This window comes from Thunnus albacares, chromosome 20 (genome assembly GCF_914725855.1).
Source record: "Thunnus albacares chromosome 20, fThuAlb1.1, whole genome shotgun sequence".
Taxonomy (NCBI): Eukaryota; Metazoa; Chordata; class Actinopteri; order Scombriformes; family Scombridae; genus Thunnus; species Thunnus albacares.
The window spans coordinates 286,928-304,481 of NC_058125.1; the positions used below are offsets into that span (position 1 = coordinate 286,928).

At 42.0% G+C, this 17,554-nt stretch overlaps 1 long non-coding RNA gene across 1 annotated transcript; it reads left to right on the forward strand.

The window, feature by feature from the left end:
* Window positions 1-1,383: 1,383 nt before the first annotated feature.
* Window positions 1,384-17,489, forward strand: LOC122971969. Its single transcript, XR_006399605.1, has 3 exons — window positions 1,384-1,450; window positions 8,482-8,484; window positions 17,459-17,489. It is a non-coding gene; the product is annotated as an uncharacterized LOC122971969 (long non-coding RNA).
* The last annotated feature ends 65 nt before the right edge of the window (window positions 17,490-17,554 follow it).

Consider the following 17,554-nt stretch of genomic DNA (forward strand, 5'->3'; position numbering starts at 1 on the left):
AGCTGATGAGAAAACGCTAATTTTACACGATGTTTTTTTAAGGAGAAGCTCCTAGAACACTGTTATAGAAGAAACAGTGGAAAATGGACAGAAGTGAAGAAGAAAGATTTTTGTTTGTCTATCCTGAGCCTCTCTCCAGAATCACTGTTATTCTATTATTCTGTGCTAGATTTGATGAGACAATGCTATCTTTTCACCATGAAAATGGAAAGGTAATTATCTATGGAGAAGCTCCCAGAACACCGTTTTTACAGCAGAAACAGTGAAAGAAGTTGTGAAGAAATGAGGTTGTTGTCTATCTTTCCTGAAACTATTTCCAGACTCACCCTTTTTCTGTCTTTCTGGACTAGATCTCTTGAGAAAATGCTATTTTTCCACCATGAAAGTGGAAAGATGTTTTCAAGGAAGAAGCTCCCAGAACACTTTTGACAGAAAAAACAGTGGAAAATGGAAAGAAGTGAAGAAGAAAGGTTTTTGTCTGTCTATACTGAATCTCATTCCAGAATCACTATTATGGGATTATAGTATTTGTAGGAATTCGTGCACTCAAATAGCTCTATGATTTTAGGGGGAATTATCAATTATTATTGTGCACAACTCCAACATGAAATTATTAATCCAATGACATAACTCATGTTAGAGTAGGTATAGTAGACGGGTCCACACTTGAAAAGTTCCCATTGGAAGAGAGCTCCTGGTTTATGCTCTCATGCCCTCCTAGGCTTGACCCTCAACTCTTGACTCTACATTCTGAGGTTTCACCTCCTATTGTTCTGAGTCACATCTTCAGACTAGCAAAATGCAAGCTTACCACCGGCAAGGCAGAAAGCAAGAAGACAAAGACAAAAGCAAGAAGAAACCAGCACCCAGCAGCCAGCAACCAGCAAAAAGCAGCAGCCCTCCCCCCAAAAAGCAGCCCAAAAACAAAAACACCTCAGAGTCTCAGATAAGATACTGTTTTAAAGTTTTGGTCTGCCCGCCCAGAAGGTGCATCCTAGCCAATCCTAAGGGTTGCGGAATTCTTGGGGAGCAGTGTCAGTCCCCTCCTGTCCACTGACAGGTGGGTCCAACTCCTGAATATGGTTACTCCATTAGTCAAAGTATTTACAATTTAACAATTGCATGATTCTTAATTTTTCATTTTTGATAGTAGCTTTAGCATTCTGAAAGAGACCCAAACAAAATGGTACTAAACATGATGTTAGTGTTAGCAAGGATGATGGAATTATGTTAGTGGTATATTTCTTGGCTTAAAGGCAGTGGAATAAAAGTCTAAGTAAAGCACATTACGACACACATATGATATACACACATATCAACATACAACAATAATTGTCCATAGACAAGTTCTAAAAATACATTTGAAAGTCCATGGGTTTTACAGTCCTCTGTTCTCCTTGATCTGACTGCAAACGGCAGGGGTCCATGCCATTTGAGGGTGTGTGTGTGTGTGTGTCTGTGTCTGTGTGTCTGTGTGTTACATATTGTGCAGCATGTCTTGTGCCTTATGCTGGTTTGCCCAGTGATCAGTTCTTGGGTCAGTCTTTCAAGTCCTGAAAATTAGAGTCCAAAGTGGGATTAAGGTTGGTGCCAACTCATCTCTGTATGTGACTGGCTCTTAGAGGTGAGTTGTGATAACCAATGGTGGGGATCGTTTATCCAAGTGGTACTATTAATTTACACTGGGGTGTGAATTCGTCTTTCCATCTTGCTGGCTTTTGTAACTTGATCAAAGGTGGTTTGGGTCAGCGCTCTGGTTTGGTGACCATACAGGAGATGTGGGTTCCTTAACTGATCCTTTCTGTTTGCAGAAGGTTGTTTAGATGGTCATGTCAGTGAGGAGTTTCACTTATATAAACATAGCACAAAAAGTAAGGAAATTTGTATTTGGTAGATTATTTCTTTGTTGTAACAATGCTTCTTGGCAATAAATCTTATACTGTTGGAAAGCCTGTTTATTTCCCTTTTAAATAGTGCCACATTTGTAAGGAACATGCATTTGTGGGATGAGCAGCAGAGCTGAGTATGTGGATTGCGCCCATGAAAAATATGCCAAATCTTCTCTGCCAATGCCAAACAGCTTATTCTGCCATTGACTCTTGTTTGGTGTTTGGTGGATTGGATGATTGAAGTTTGAAGAAACAAGACATATTGGCAATTTAACAATTTATTCATTTAACAAACAGGAGCCTGAGTAGCGTGTGGAAGAACCATACACAGCCACAACAGCCTGGCACCTCCTCCTCGTGCTGGTCAGCAGCCTGGTCACACACTGTTGTGGGATGGCATCCCATTCTTCAACCAGGTACTTCTCTGTGTATCCCAAAACACCTCATGGAATTGCAGTTTTTCAATGATTCTGGTCTGATTTGATGAGAAACCACTAATTTTTCCATCATTAACGTGGAAGGTGTTTTGTTAAGGAGAAGCTCACCAAACACTGTTTCTACAGTAGAAAGTAGTGGAAAGTGGACAGAAGTGATTTATATGATTTTGGGATAGATCTGATGAAAAACCATTCATTTTTCCACCATGAAAGTGGGAAGTCTTTTTCTGTGAGATCCTTCCAAAACACTGTTTTTAAGGGAGAAGAAGTGTAAAAAGGGTAGAAGTAATAAAAAGGATATTTCTCTGTGCATCCCCAAACCAATTGGAATCACTTTTGTGTTGTATGATTTTTGGCTAGATCTGATAAGAAACCACAAATTTTTCCACCATGACAGTGGAAAGGCTTTTTCTAGTAGGTTGCTTCCCAAACACTGTTTTTAAGGTAGAAGACGTGGAAAACGGACAGAAGTGATAGAAAAAGATATTTCTCTGTGTATCCCAAAACAACCTCATGAAATCACTGTTTTTCTATGATTCTGGGCTAGATCTCATGAGAAACCACTAATTTTTCCACCATAAAAGTGGAAAGGTGTTTTGTCAAGGAGAATCTCACAAAATGCTCTTTCTATAGAAGAAACAGTGCAAAATGGACAGAAGTGAAGACAAAGTGGTTTTGTCTGTCTACAGTGAAATTCTTTATAGAATCATTGTTTTTGTGTAATTTTGGGATAGATCTGCTGAGAAACCACAAATTTTTCCACCAGTAAAGTGGAAAGGTGTTTTGCTAAGAAGAAGATAGGGAGAAGCAACCAACCTCTGAAAGTCTGCTAGAGGATGTGAATACAGCACTACGTACTATCCCTACTAGGACCATAACTGAGACCAATCAGCTGATATACACCACAGCAACAGTGATCCTAGAGATGCTTGGCTACAAGATGAACACCACGAGCCACAAAGAACATTACCCTCCATGGAGAAGGAGGCTGGAGAGAAGTTAGTCAACTCTCAAAGCTACAGAAAGGTGGGGGACAAAAGGGATACCTAGGAAGTACAACCAATTGTCTATACCTGAGGTACTGGAGACTGCCAAGCAAAGGCTAACAGCTCCGGCTACCCGCCTGAGGAGATACACAGGAGAAGCAGAAGCCAGGAGAATATATAGGATGTTCTCCACCGAACCATCCAAAATGTACTCTCAGTGGCAAGGTAATAACATGAGAACAGATCCTCCCAGGGCTGAGACTGAACAATACTGGAAGAGCATATGGGAGAAGGAGGCATCACATAACACCAATGCTCAGTGGCTAGTGGATCTAAGAGCAGACCACCGCAATCTCCCAGAACAAGATCCAGTAACCATTACAATGGCAGACATCCAAGAACAAGTGTCAGGTATGAAGAGCTGATCCACACCACTGGCTAAAGAAACTAACTGCACTCCATCAACACCTGGCAGCACAAATGAACCAACTGCTGATGGATGGGACCCACCCAGAATGGTTAACCCAAGGATGGACAGTCCTGATCATGAAGGACCCCAAGAAGGGCACAATCCCATCCAACTAACAGCCAATAACCTGCCTCTGTACAACATGGAAGCTCCTGTCAGGCATCATAGCGGCTAAGATGAATAGGCACATGGCCCAATACATGAGCAGGGCCCAGAAAGGAATTGGTAGTAATACCAGTAATACCAGCCACTGGTCGATAGAGCGGTCACCCAAGACTGCAAGACCAGGCACCCCAACCTGTGCACCGCCTGGATTGACTACAAGAAAGCCTATGACTCAATGCCACACATGGATACTGGAATGCTTGGAAATGTACAACATCAACAGGACACTAAGAGCCTTCATCAAGAACTCAATGGGGCTGTGGAAAACAACTCAAAGCTAATTGCACAAGTTACCATCAAGTGCAGCATATACCAAGGTGATGCACTATCCTCGCTGCTGTTCTGCATAGGCCAGAACCCCCTCAGCCAGATCATCTCAAGGAGTGGCTACAGGTACTGGTTCAGAAGTGGAACAACCATCAGTCACCTCCTCTACATGGATGACATCAAGCTGTATGCCAGGAATGAGCGAGACATCGACTCACTGATCCACATCACCAGGATCTACAGCAACAACATTAGAATGTCATTCAGACTAGATAAGTGTGGTCGGATGGTATCGAAGAGAGAGAAGATGATCAGAACTGTGGGTGTTGAACTACCAGAAGGCAGCATTGCAGATGTTCAGGACAACTACAAATACCTTGGGATCCTGCAGGCAAATGGGAACCTTGAGGAGGCTGCAAGGAAGTCAGTCACACCTACACAGAGTAAGGCAGGTCCTGAGAAGTCGGCTGAATGGGAAGAACAAGATACGAGCCATCAACATGTACGCCCTGCCAGGCATCAGATACCCCGCTGTTATAGTATAAGTATAAGCTGGCCAAAGGAGGCGATAGAGGCCACTGATATCAAGACAAGGAAGCTCCTCACAATGCATGGAGGGTTTCATCCCAAGTCCAGCACCCTGAGACTGTACACTAAGTGGAACGAGGGAGGCCGAGGACTGGTGAGCGTCAGAGCCACTGTCCAGGACGAAACAACCAAGATCCATTAATACATCAGGAAGGTGGCCCCCAAAGATGAACTGCGAAGTGAATAGCTCAGACAGCAGAAATCTGATGATGCAGAGGAGGAGGAGGAGGTACCATCATGGAGGGACAAGCCCCTACACGGCATGTACCATCGACATATAGAAGAAGTGGCTATCAAGAAATCCTACCAGTGACTGGAAAAGGCTGGACTGAAGGACAGCACAGAAGCACTGATCATGGCAGCACAAGAACAGGCACTTAGTACAAGATCAATAGAGGTGGGATCTACTACACCACCCCAGGGGCAGGCTGTGCAAAGATGCTCCTGAGACAGTTCAGCACATAATAGCAGGGTGTAAGATGCAGGCAGGAACAGCGTAAATGGAATTTACACTACTTTGATCCTTACTGTATCTTTTGTTCACCATTTGTGCTTTGATCTTTACTGTATAAAGTCTTTCCATTTCTTCTGCTCTGGGTCAGTCTACTGTATCAGACCAGTTTTGTGTCAGTAAGCTCACCGCATTTCCGGAATGCTATTAAACCACTTCCACCACAGCAAACTTTGAACAAGGACTTGAGTGAATTTTCTTCAACAGTAGGCTAATGTGAATTAATATGATTTATTAATAGTTTAAATCTCTGTATATGTGTACCAGTGGACTATAGTAACGCTATAACTGTTGTATTGATAATTACTATATATACATGCTGCTTGTCGCTAGGCCCACTCATACCCGTGCATTGTTGCTTGTTTATTTATTTTGGGCCTCAACCTTGGGGTCAGACAAAGGCAGGCCTACATGTAAACTCTGAAGCCTGGCCATGAGGACACCTTTTTCCTTTGTTCCCTGAAACAAAGGAGAAGTGCAAAAACGCTGCTCACAGACTCCATTTCCCATGATGCTTTGCCAGTTCGCACCTAAGTGTGAACTCAGCAGGAAGCCGCAAGCTCTCGTCTCTGATCGGCAGAGACGCATCATCACAACCGGGAGTCACTGCCCCTTTAAGTACCGGCTGATCGAACTGTAAAAAGTAAGAGGTTGTCTGGGCAGAGATTGTATTAGATTTGTGTGTTTTATAAGCTTAGTGCTTGTATTTTTGTTGTGTGTTCACAATCAGACGATGTGCCTTCAGACTACCCCCCATACGCATGCTCTCTGTGGATAAAGCAACCGCTGCTCTGCTCTCACAGTCGAGGCACCAAGAGTCGGCTTTTCCTCCTTCTCCTTCCCCCTCTTGTCACTAACACACACACACACCTAAATAATCAGGCACTTTTTATACACATCTGGTGGTCAGACAGTGCCGCTCTGCCCCTTGTTATCTGCCATCCAACACGTGTGTGTTTGAGAAATCAGACACGTGTGCTATTGTTTAACCGAAACGCCAGGGCGACATCTGCTGGTTGGTTCTCATGTTATGTGATGTACATAACATGAGAACCCACCAACCAACTCCCAGGGTCATGCCATGTTGAATCTCATGCAACGTCATCTCGCCAGATCATGTCCACCATCGTAAGGTCACGTGACGTCAGCTGGCCAGATCACGTCGACTATCTTGTCACCCATACACACACCCACATACCCATATACACACAGACATACACACACACATGCTTTTGCTTACATGTTTTGACCATTACATAGCTGCTGTTTTATGTATGTTGTTTGATTAGTATTTGTTGGTAGTATAGTATTTATTAATTGGAACATTTGTTGACTTTGTTAATTCTTGTGGAGATTAATAAACACTGTTATAGCTTTAAAGAGAAATCTTTTTGTAATTATTGTGCATGTTTATTGTGATAAGTGGCTGACTGAAAAAGTCAGAGCTTGAACCTTCACTATTCACTTGGTGGTGCTGATATCCCAGATATTAGCTCTCATTAGTGAATTAATTGTTTATGAGACTACCTTATTGTTTTGTTATTGCTCCCGGTTTCTGGGTGGTGCCCCGTATTATTAATTAATGTTAATAATTTCTTGATTTTATGATTCATATTATATCTGATAATTGTTAATTATTACTAATAACCAAATGCATTCCTTCCAAATCCAACAGTTGGTGCCCCATGTGAGGCTCCCAATATATCAGCCTTGTCATAATATTTATGATAATTCATAATTAATAATTTTTGAATTATTAGTGATTTTTCAAAAAGTTCGATTTTTGAATTTTTGATTTCTCTAGTGCTCTGCCAAGCATATATACAGAGTGGTTGTGTATGGTATACAGTGTACATTTGTGGTTGTGTTAGCAGAGAGTTGTTAGCATTGCATGCTAGTTGGATAGATATTCACTTTAGTGCTAGAGTCATTACTGAGGTCCTGTTAGGACAGAGATAGGTTGCAGTGTTTTGAATAATCAACTGAGTAAGCCACAGGTCTAACCTGTGCACTTAGCAACGTATAAGCAGTAATCACAATGTTTATAGCCCCTCTAGAGTGTGCCAGAATGAGCTGCCAGAACCCCCACGTGGCTGGAGCTGAAACTCCACAGAGGATGGATGACCCAGAACTGCGGAATGTGGTCGCTTCCCTCGTTTGCCTCTCCATAAAGGAGAGGGACAATTTGGCTAGCTGTAGTCTCAGCTCATATGATGAGATGCTCAAGGAACTGGTGGATTACATCAACAACCGGGCAATGAGCATAAGGCTCAGCTACAGTTAGCCAAAAACCAAAAGCAGCGTAAATCAGGAAGCTGAACTAGCCTGAACGCAGGAAGGCTGATCCAAAGGATCCAGCAAGCCAGTGATGACAGCAGTGATGAGTCCTAGGCTGGCCAGGTAAGTACAGCTGCCAACCCAGCCCGCCAGGGAACTGGGAGCGCTGCCTTGGGCATCGGCTAAGGTCTGCCACTGTTGCCATACACCTCCTCATGAGAGAAACTCAAACTGGTGTGGAAAACAACAGCAAGAGAGGTCCATGTTTTCATGGAAATGCTGCTGGCTGAGAACAGCCAGCGGCTGAGGGAAGGACACGTGTCTAATAGCTGGATTGCTGCCACAAAATGGCCTTGAGCCGGGCCCCACTCCAGGGATCACCTTCCCATGGTCCCTCCTCCAGATGGACTGGATCGATCCAGTCCCCAAGTCTGCCAGAGGTAACAAATACCTCTTGACATTGCCATTCATGCCATTCTTGCCATTCATGAAGTGGGTTGAGTGCCTCCTGGCGCCCAATGACAGCTGTGATGACAGCTGTCCTGCTGCTGAACCATGTGTTCAGCCGCTGTGGGCTGCCACTCTCCATTGACTCAGACTGAGGCACTCACTTCACTTCGAGTATCATGACCACCATGTTTGAAATCCTGGGAGTGGAAGTCAAATTCCATGTCCCATACCACCTCCAGTCATCAGGTCAGGTTGAGCATGCCAATTGCACTATCATCAGCATGCTGAAGAAATATGTCAGTGGTAGTGGCAAAGATTGGGATGTGAAACTCCCCCTGCTGCTGATGATGGGAGTGACTCCCTGCGAGATGATGACTGGGAGGGAAATGACTCTTCTGCCATAATCAATAACACTTTGCATGCCTTAGGGACACTGTCAGAGATAGTTAGGGATGTTTGTGTAGTTAGGGATCTGATACAGGACTTCCTCAGGGAAATTAGCTCCTCAGTTAGCAGTCTGAGTGGTAGGCAGATACCAGCCTACCTTGTTCCCCTGAGTCTGGTTGAGCAAACCCTCAGATCCACCATGACCACTATTGTACAGTCATCGCAGACCCATCTGGCATACAGTCTTGGCAGTGTAATTCCAATTTGCATAAACCCACAGAACCTAGAGATAGGGTTTATCCTCAACCTCCCAATCACAGATCAGCAGAATGTGTACCAGTTGAAGTCAGTGCTGAATGTTGGTTTTTGGCAGGACAACACACTGCCCACCTCAAGACACCACCAGCACTTGCCTACCACGATGAGGACTCCTTGCTCTACCTTACTCCCAACCTTAATTTGTGTACCAAAACAAAGGATATCCACTAGATTTGTCAGGGCAATCGTTTCATTTGAGATGTTACTAATTATCTCTGTGGCCTGAGAGCCAGTCCCCTGAACAGAAGTGTCAGGATAGATTGTGTACATATGCAAAAACAATGTTGGACTCTGTAGTTTTCTCTGGGCCCCTGCCAAATCTGACCAGTGATGACATGTCACAATTCAACCGCTGGCTGTCGAAGTGGTGTCCAGCAAAGGGCTTCATAGATAATTGGCAGACTTTCTGGGGAAGACCTGGTCTGATTAGGAGAGACAGCATACATCCCACTTTGGATAGAGCTGCTCTCATATCTAGAAATATAGAGTTTATTAGTAGACCAAAACCATGACAACCCAGAGTTGAGACCAGGGGGCAGAGCTGCAGTCAATTACCAAAGTAAACAGAAGAGGATTCATTCATAAAAATCTAATGAAAATTAAAACCACTACTGCAATAGTACAACAAAATAAGATAATTAAATGTGGACTCTTGAACGTTCCCCCCAGTCATATTAATACTCACATTCCTTGAGACACTGGCCAAGGAGGTGGAATTGCAGCCATTTCCAACTCAACCCTAGACCTAAATTTAATCATAACTCTGGAAAACTTTACAGCCAGTTCTACTTGTTATACTGTACTGTTCTCCTGGTCAGTACACACTGGTCTGAATTCCTATCTGAATTCTCAGAGTTTTTATCAAACTTAGTCCTTAGTACAGACAAATTAATTATAGTAGGTGATTTTAATATTCATGTGGACATCGATAATGATAGTCTTGGCACTGCGTTTATCTCATTATTAGATTCAATTGGCTTCTCTCAGTGTGTAAATAAATCCACTCACTCTTCACCACACCCTCGACCTTGTTCTGACTTATGGGATCGCAACTGAACATTTAATAATTTTTCCACAAAATCCTATTTTATCAGACCATTACTTAATAACTTTTGAATTCCTATTACTGGATTACACACCATTAGACAAGTGTCTTCACTAGATGTCTATCCGATAGTGCTGTAGCTAAATTTAAGGAAGCAATTCCATCAGTACTGAATTCAATGCCATGTCTCAATATCACAGAGGACTCTTATGCTAATTTTAGTCCCTCCCAAATTGATAATCTTGTTGATAGTGTCACAGGCTCATTGCGAATAACACTCGACTCCATCGCCCCTTTAAGAAGAAAGATAATAAAACATAAGAAGTTAGCTCCATGGTATAACTCCCAAACCAGCAAATTAAAGCAAACATCGTAAAAATTTGAAAGGATCTGGCGTTCCACCAAAGTGGAAGAATCTCGCTTAGTCTGGCAAGATAGTCTTAGAACATATAGGAAGGCCCTCTGTAATGCCAGAGCCGCCTATTACTCAGCATTAATAGAGGAGAATAAAAACAGCCCATGATTCCATGATTTGTTCAGCTAAACCATCAACCTCTCTCTTAGACCCCATCCCAACTACGTTGCTTAAGGAAGCCTTACCATTAGTTAGCACTTCTTTACTAGATGTGATCAATCTGTATTTAGTAACAGGATATGTACCACAGTCTTTTAAACTAGCTGTAATTAAACCTCTTCTTAAGAAGCCTTCTCTTGATTCAGGCATTTTAGCCAATTATAGACCTATATCTAATCTTCCCTTTCTCTCTAAGATCCTTGAGAAAGCAGTCTCTAATCAGTTATGTGACTTTCTACATAACAATAGTTTATTTGAGGATTTTCAGTCAGGATTTAGAGTGTATCATAGCACAGAGACAGCACTGGTGAAAATCACAAACGACCTCCTAACTGCATCAGACAAAGGATTTCTCTCCATACTTGTCTTGTTAGATCTTAGTGCCGCATTCGACACAATTGACCATCAAATCCTATTGCAGAGACTGGAACATTTAATTGGCATTAAAGGAACTGCATTAAACTGGTTTAAGTCCTATTTATCAGACTGATTTCATTTTGTACACATTAACAATGAATCCTTCATGAAGGCAAAAGTTAGACACAGAGTTCCACAATGTTCTGTGCTTGGACCAGTACTATTCACCTTGTATATGCTTCCTTTAGGTAATATTATTAGGAAACTATCCTGCCAGACTAAGTGAGATTATTCCAGTTTGGTGGAATGCCAGATCCTTTCAAATTTTTAGTTTGCTTTAATTTGCAGGTTTCGGAGTTATACCATGGAGCTAACATCTTATGTTTTATTATCTTCCTTTTTAAAGGGGCGATGAAGTTGAGTGTCATTCGCAATGAGCCTGTGGCACTATCAACAAGATTATCAATTTGGGAGGGACTAAAGTTAACATAAGAGTCCTCTGTAGTATTGAGACATGGCATTGAATTCAGTTCAATTCCTTAAATTTAGCTATGGCACTATCAGGTAGACACCTAATGAAGACATTTTTGTCTAATGATGTGTAATCCAGTAATAGGAATTCAAAAGTTATTAAGTAATGATCTGATAAAATAAGATTTACCGCTTTGAATTCACTGAGCCTCACCTTCAACACTGCAAATAAACTACATTTATTACACATACCGTTTTCACTAAAGGAGGCAGAGGAATAACTAAACATTTGACACACCGAGCAAGAGAGAGCAGGAGATCGAGAGGGAGAGAGAGAAGCCATCGCTAACTGTTTCGCTAAGTTTAGCTATGAGCTAACTGCTGAGCTTAAGATAACTAACAACTGTCGGATTAGTGAGAAAAGTCGGTAAAAGAAGGAGAGAGCTAAGAGTACTTGAGTAAAACTAGTGTACGTTTAAATATACAGCAGGTATTTATCCACAGTTGTGAGAAGATAAATGAGCCGGGAGCAGCAAAAACACTATCAGTAACCACAGTCGGCAACCGGAAATGACACAATACGCTTACATGCACGTCAGCACCTCCTCCTCCTCTCCATCTGTATGCATTCATGTACCATCAATGCATGTCACTAACTTGGCTTCTTCCCCGGAGTTTTTTGTGCTTTCTCATCTCGCAGGAAACCTTGGGTTGCAGGCCGAGCCTTCGCGGTCCTTCGCAGTCCTGTTGGTGTCCTTCCCCGGCTATTGCTATTGCTATTGCTACGGTTATTATTATTGTTATGATTGTTGTTATTCTGTCCCACCCCTCTTCTTCTCCCCCTCCCCCTCTCCCTCCCCCCTCTTTTTTTCTCTCTCTCAACTCAACCGGTCAAAGCAGATGGCCGTCCACCAAGAGCTGGGTTCTGCTTGAGGTTTCTACCCGTTAAAGGCGAGTTTTTCCTTACTGCTGTCACCAAGTGCTTGCTCATGGGGGAATTGTTGGGTCTCTGTAAATTAAAGTACGGACTAGACCTGCTCTATGTGAAAAGTGCCCTGAGATGACTTTTGTTGTGAAACTGACCCTACCCATTTAGCCGATTTTACTTTCCCAAATACAGATGTGAAGCGAAACAGAGAAACAAGGGAAAAGAAAAACACACACACACACACACACACACACACACCACACACACCACCAGGTTGACATAAATACATTTACATTACTAGGGTATGCCATAGTTGGTTCCAATATTGTTAATTGCTTAGGACAAAGTTCAGTCCTGAGGGGTCCACCATGTCCAAGACTGGGTGCCATATCTTAATAAATCCTTTGACATTGTCATAAAGGGTATAGGTCAGTTTTTCCAGAGGGAGTATTGTTAATACCTCATACCAATCATCCAGTGCAGGGGTGTCCTTAGAAATCCAAAATTTGAGAATGGCCTTCCTTGCTGTATATGAGTATTCCAATCAATTTAGCATTGTCTACTTTAGCTGCCAAAATACACTGAAGAGGTGATAGTTCCAGATCATGTCCAATCAAGTTAACCAGTTCATCCGTCACTTCTCTCCAAAACTTTTGTATCTTTGAACACTTCCAGAACATGTGTGCATAAGTGCCAATTCCCATTGATTGTGACTATTAGCTGAAGGTACACACATCTCGCTAGCTGGAGCCAGTTTCCCTGAACCTGGAGTGACAGGAAATCGTAGGATGTCAGGAGAAGTCAACAGTAATTGTCAGTAATTCCCCCCTCTAATTGCCTGACGCTCACTAAAGAACACATTCAGCAGTTATCACCATTCAGTAATATCCAATTATGAATAAATTATAGAGCAAACAGAGCTGATGTAATTTGCAGGGACTTTAATTTTCTCCCTCCTTTCTGTGCTGGATTCGCAAATTGGAAAATGGACAGTGTGGGTTTTGGATAGAGCTCAAGCTGTTTGAGGACAAACATGAATGTGTTGCCCTCAGAGTATAAAGCGGTCAAAGTCAAGCAATCCATTATTAACTGTGACTTGTACTTTCAAAAGACTGCTTCTCTCATAAACAGAAAGTGTAACCGGGCAGTAAACTGCAGTACAGGGAAGTGGCAGCAGCATGGTGAGCATGACTGATGACGGACTGTCTGCCTGTATGTTTGTGTGTGTGTGTGGCATCTCTTAATAATGACACCATGAGATGGCTGACACATCTCTGCCTCAGAAGAGACCATTTTAGTGGGGATTTATTTTGTGGAATGAATTACCCAGTATAATTAAAAACCTTAATCTCTTTTTCCCCTCAACAAAACAATTTTGTTCAAACTCAGAGTAGCAAACCAAAATTAATTTACCGCACCACTGAGTAGTATTAATGCCCCCTCCCCCTGCCCCCCATTGCCTCAGCCACCCATCCACATCCTCATCTCTTAGGTTATGTGATATGAGATAATAGGCTGTGTGTTGTAACATGTTCCCATGTTATCATCAGGAGCAGAACAATACACAGAGGATGGTGGGTATTAACTCTAAGAAAGAGTCCTGTGCAGCTATTGTCTGAGTCTTTATGTCTCTGTGTGTGTGTTTGTTGAGCTGAAACTGTGCTAAATCATTAAGGACCATGAAGGAAACAAATCATGCTGCCTTACTGTGTGACTCTGATAGTTATAATTCTCTAAGCTGTATTGTTTTTATAATTTTATCATTAAATTAGTTGATCAGTCAATCAGCCCAAATCAAACAAATATGCCTATCCAAGGATTTTCTTGGTCTTTTGATTCGTAATGGCCCACTCATAAAAGAGTATATGTATTTACAAACTCACTCTCAATGATGTCACACAGGCAAAAACCTACATGTGATTCTTGTTTTTGCATGTGAAGACATTTTTCATGTTTCCATTCAATACACTTAAGGGTTTTGCCAATACACCCTTACTGCCCAAGCACCGACAGTGCGAAGGCCCTACTGGAATTCAAGGAATTATTAGGGCCCGAGCACCGAAATGCGAAGGCCCTCTTGTTCCTGAAGGGATTATTATTATTAGGGCCCGAGCAAGGAAATTCAAGGAATTATTATTCCTCTCCCTGAAGAACAGCATTTTTGAGGGGCTAAAAACTTATGAAATTTTGCACATTTGTCAGAAGTCATGAAAACTTTAATATTTTATGGGTCTTGGGTATGGGCATGGCAAAATGGCTCGACAGCACCCCCTAGAAAATTAAGAAAATCGAGCCCCTCAATATGGATTATCATAGAAGAATGACATTCGGTATGCATATGTATCATGACCAGATGCACCAAAAAGTGAGAGCCTTCCAACAGGAAGTCAGCCATTTTGGATCAAATTTGCAATTTTGATGCTGATTTTGCCATTTCCAGCCCGCATACTTTAACGAACTCCTCCTAGAGATTTGACCCCAGCAACTTCAAATTCAGTCAGTATCATCTATAGACCTTGGAGATGAAAAGTTATCAAAATGGTGAGTTTTCGACATTCCCACAGGGGTGTGGCTGGGTGGTGAATTTCGATCCTTCGCCATGAAAATTGAAATGGCCATAACTCCGGCATACACGATCCTATGAGACCCAAACCTTTTGTGCTTGAAAAGAGTCCCGCCCTGATCAGATCCATGTGTCAATACTGGATCTGGGTCATAGCACCACCTACTGGCAACTGGCAACAGGAAGTTACATGTTTTACACTTTGACGCCATCTGGAACAAACTCCCAGAAAACTGCAGGTCTGCTGCAACTCTCAGTTCTTTTAAATCACAGCTGAAGACTTTTCTGTTTGCCCCTGCCTTTTACTAAACCAAATTTGAGGGTTAATATTTTAAACTGCACTGTAACTTTTATTCTCTTGTTTTATCTGTCTTATTCCCTTTTAGCTTCTTTTTATTTTCAAATTTAACACTTTTTGATTCTTTTTACTTGTGTTGCTTTTATACTCTGTTTTGATGCCTTTTATGCTCTATGTAAAGCACTTTGAATTGCCTTGTTGTTGAAATGTGCTATACAAATAAACTTGCCTTGCCTTGCCTTGCCTTATATGACAAACATCATCTGATTCACATGAAAGGTTTGGTGTACAGTTGATATACAGCAACGTGATGTTTACGTAATGGTTGTTCTCTGGCACCACATAGTGGACACAAGAAATGATATATGACTCCTTCATGCAATGTTCGATAAGAGCCCGGTCCTGAACACATCTGCATGCCTGCAATAAAAGCCCTTCGACTGCCCTGCGCTCCAACATGCGCAAAGGTGCGAGGGCCCAATCATCGCTGCTTGCTCTCCGTGAAGAAAAGCATTTTTGAGGGGATAAAGGTGCTCAAAAACTTATGAGATTTTGCACATTTGTCAGAAGTGGTGAAATATGTTATATTTTGTGAGTCTTGGGCATGGGTGAGGCAAAATGGCTCGATAGCACCCCCTAGAAAATTTCAAATTTGAAGCCCCTCCTTTCAGTTTCATGTAGATGAACAAAATTCGGTAGGCATATGTAACATGTCCAGACACACAAAAAAGCCTCTTGGAGCCATACCCTAAATTCAACAGGAAGTCAGCCATTTTGAGTTTAATTTCAATTTTTGTGCAGATTTTGCCATTTCCAAGCAGTGTTTTTTTTTTTTTTTTAACAAATTCTTCCTAAAGATTTAACCCCACCAACTTCAGATTTTGTCAGTGTCATCTAAAGACCTTTGTGATAAAAAATCTTGAGTTTTCACAGAATGCCCTTGCTGTGGCGACATGGCGACCTGTTTCGCCATGAAACAGGAAGTTGTTGTAACTTTAACGTACATTGTCCAATCTGCCCCAAATTTCTTGTGTTTCATAAGGGTCCCCTCCTGAACATATCTCTGTGTCAATATTGAATCATAGATATTGCGCCACCGAGTGGCAACAGGACGTTACAAGTGCTATACTTTTAAGACCTCTACCCAGCAGGTTGAACACATCTCCTTCAAATTTGGTCACAAAAGCCTTAAGACCTTGATGAAGTTATCTGGTGAAGATTGTGAGTTTTCACTGAAAGCTGTTGCTGTGGCGACGTGGCAAATTTCAATGTTTCCCCACTGCAAAACAAACTGTTGTAACTTGACTCCACATGGTCAGATCTTTCCCAAATTTCACATGTTTGATAAGAGTCCTGGTCTGAAGATGTGTACAGGCCCATATTGACTCATAGCAATGGCACCACCTACTGGCAACAGGAAGTTATAGGCCCCATAGTTTTACTAACTACTCCTAGCAGGTTAAACAGATACACCTAAACTTTGGTTAGCTAAGTTATAAGACACTGATGACACTAAATGGTGAAGTTGTGTTCAAGGGGCTTGGGGTGCTCAAAAACTCACAAAACTTGGCGCACATGTCAGAAGGTGTGTATTTAGATGTCTGATATGGTTGTTGGACTTGAGTGTGGCAATAAAATATTTCAAAGTCAAAGCCCCTACCTTTAAATTTGATGTACATGAACGAAATTTGGTAGGCCCGTGAATCATGTCCAGACGCACAAAAAAGCCTCTTGGAGCCATACCCTCAGTCCAACAGGAAGTCAGCCATTTTGAATTTACATTACAATTTTAGCACAGTTTTTGCAATTTGCAGCCATTGTATTTTAACAAACTCCTCCAACAAATTTAACTCGACCAACTTCAAATTTGGTCAGTGTCATTTAAAGACCTTTATGATGAAAAGTTATCAAAATCTTGAGTTTTCATTGAATGTAGTTGCCATGGCGATGCAGTGAACTTCGATGTTTAGCACTGAAGCAGGAAGTTGTAACTTGAATGTACATTGTCCAACAGTACCTTTAAGTTGTAGTTGTCACTTGTGGCCCCTGTGGTTGCTTTTCAAATATACATTTTCTCTCTTTAATGTATGTATGTGTGTGCACGTACCCATAGGTAACAGCAAAAGAGAGAATGCTAGATCACTCTAATCTGGTGTGGGTAATGCTATTGGTTGGAGTGGCCTCCTTAAAATGTCCTGCAAAATTGTGAGGAGAAAAAGGAAAATAGAGTTGTCAGTGTAATGCCAGTATCTAATATTTGACCCTTCAGGCATACTATTTACCAAACTTACAACTCCAATCAGTAACCCTGTGGTGGCCTTGGTTTTCACCACCATTGTCAAAAAAACAGAAAACCCTATTGTCTTGGACAGTGGTGACAGTGGGGATTGTTTATTACACAATAGAAGATGATGCTCCATAAGAGGATCAGTGCTATGAGGTGTACAAGACTGGTTGTCTCTCTGTGTGTCAATGCAGTGTGTGAGTGTGTGTGTGTGTGTGTGTGTGCATGTTGTTTGTGTGTGTGTGTGTGTGTGTGTGTATTCTGTGTCAGTCTCATGGTGCTTCGGTAGA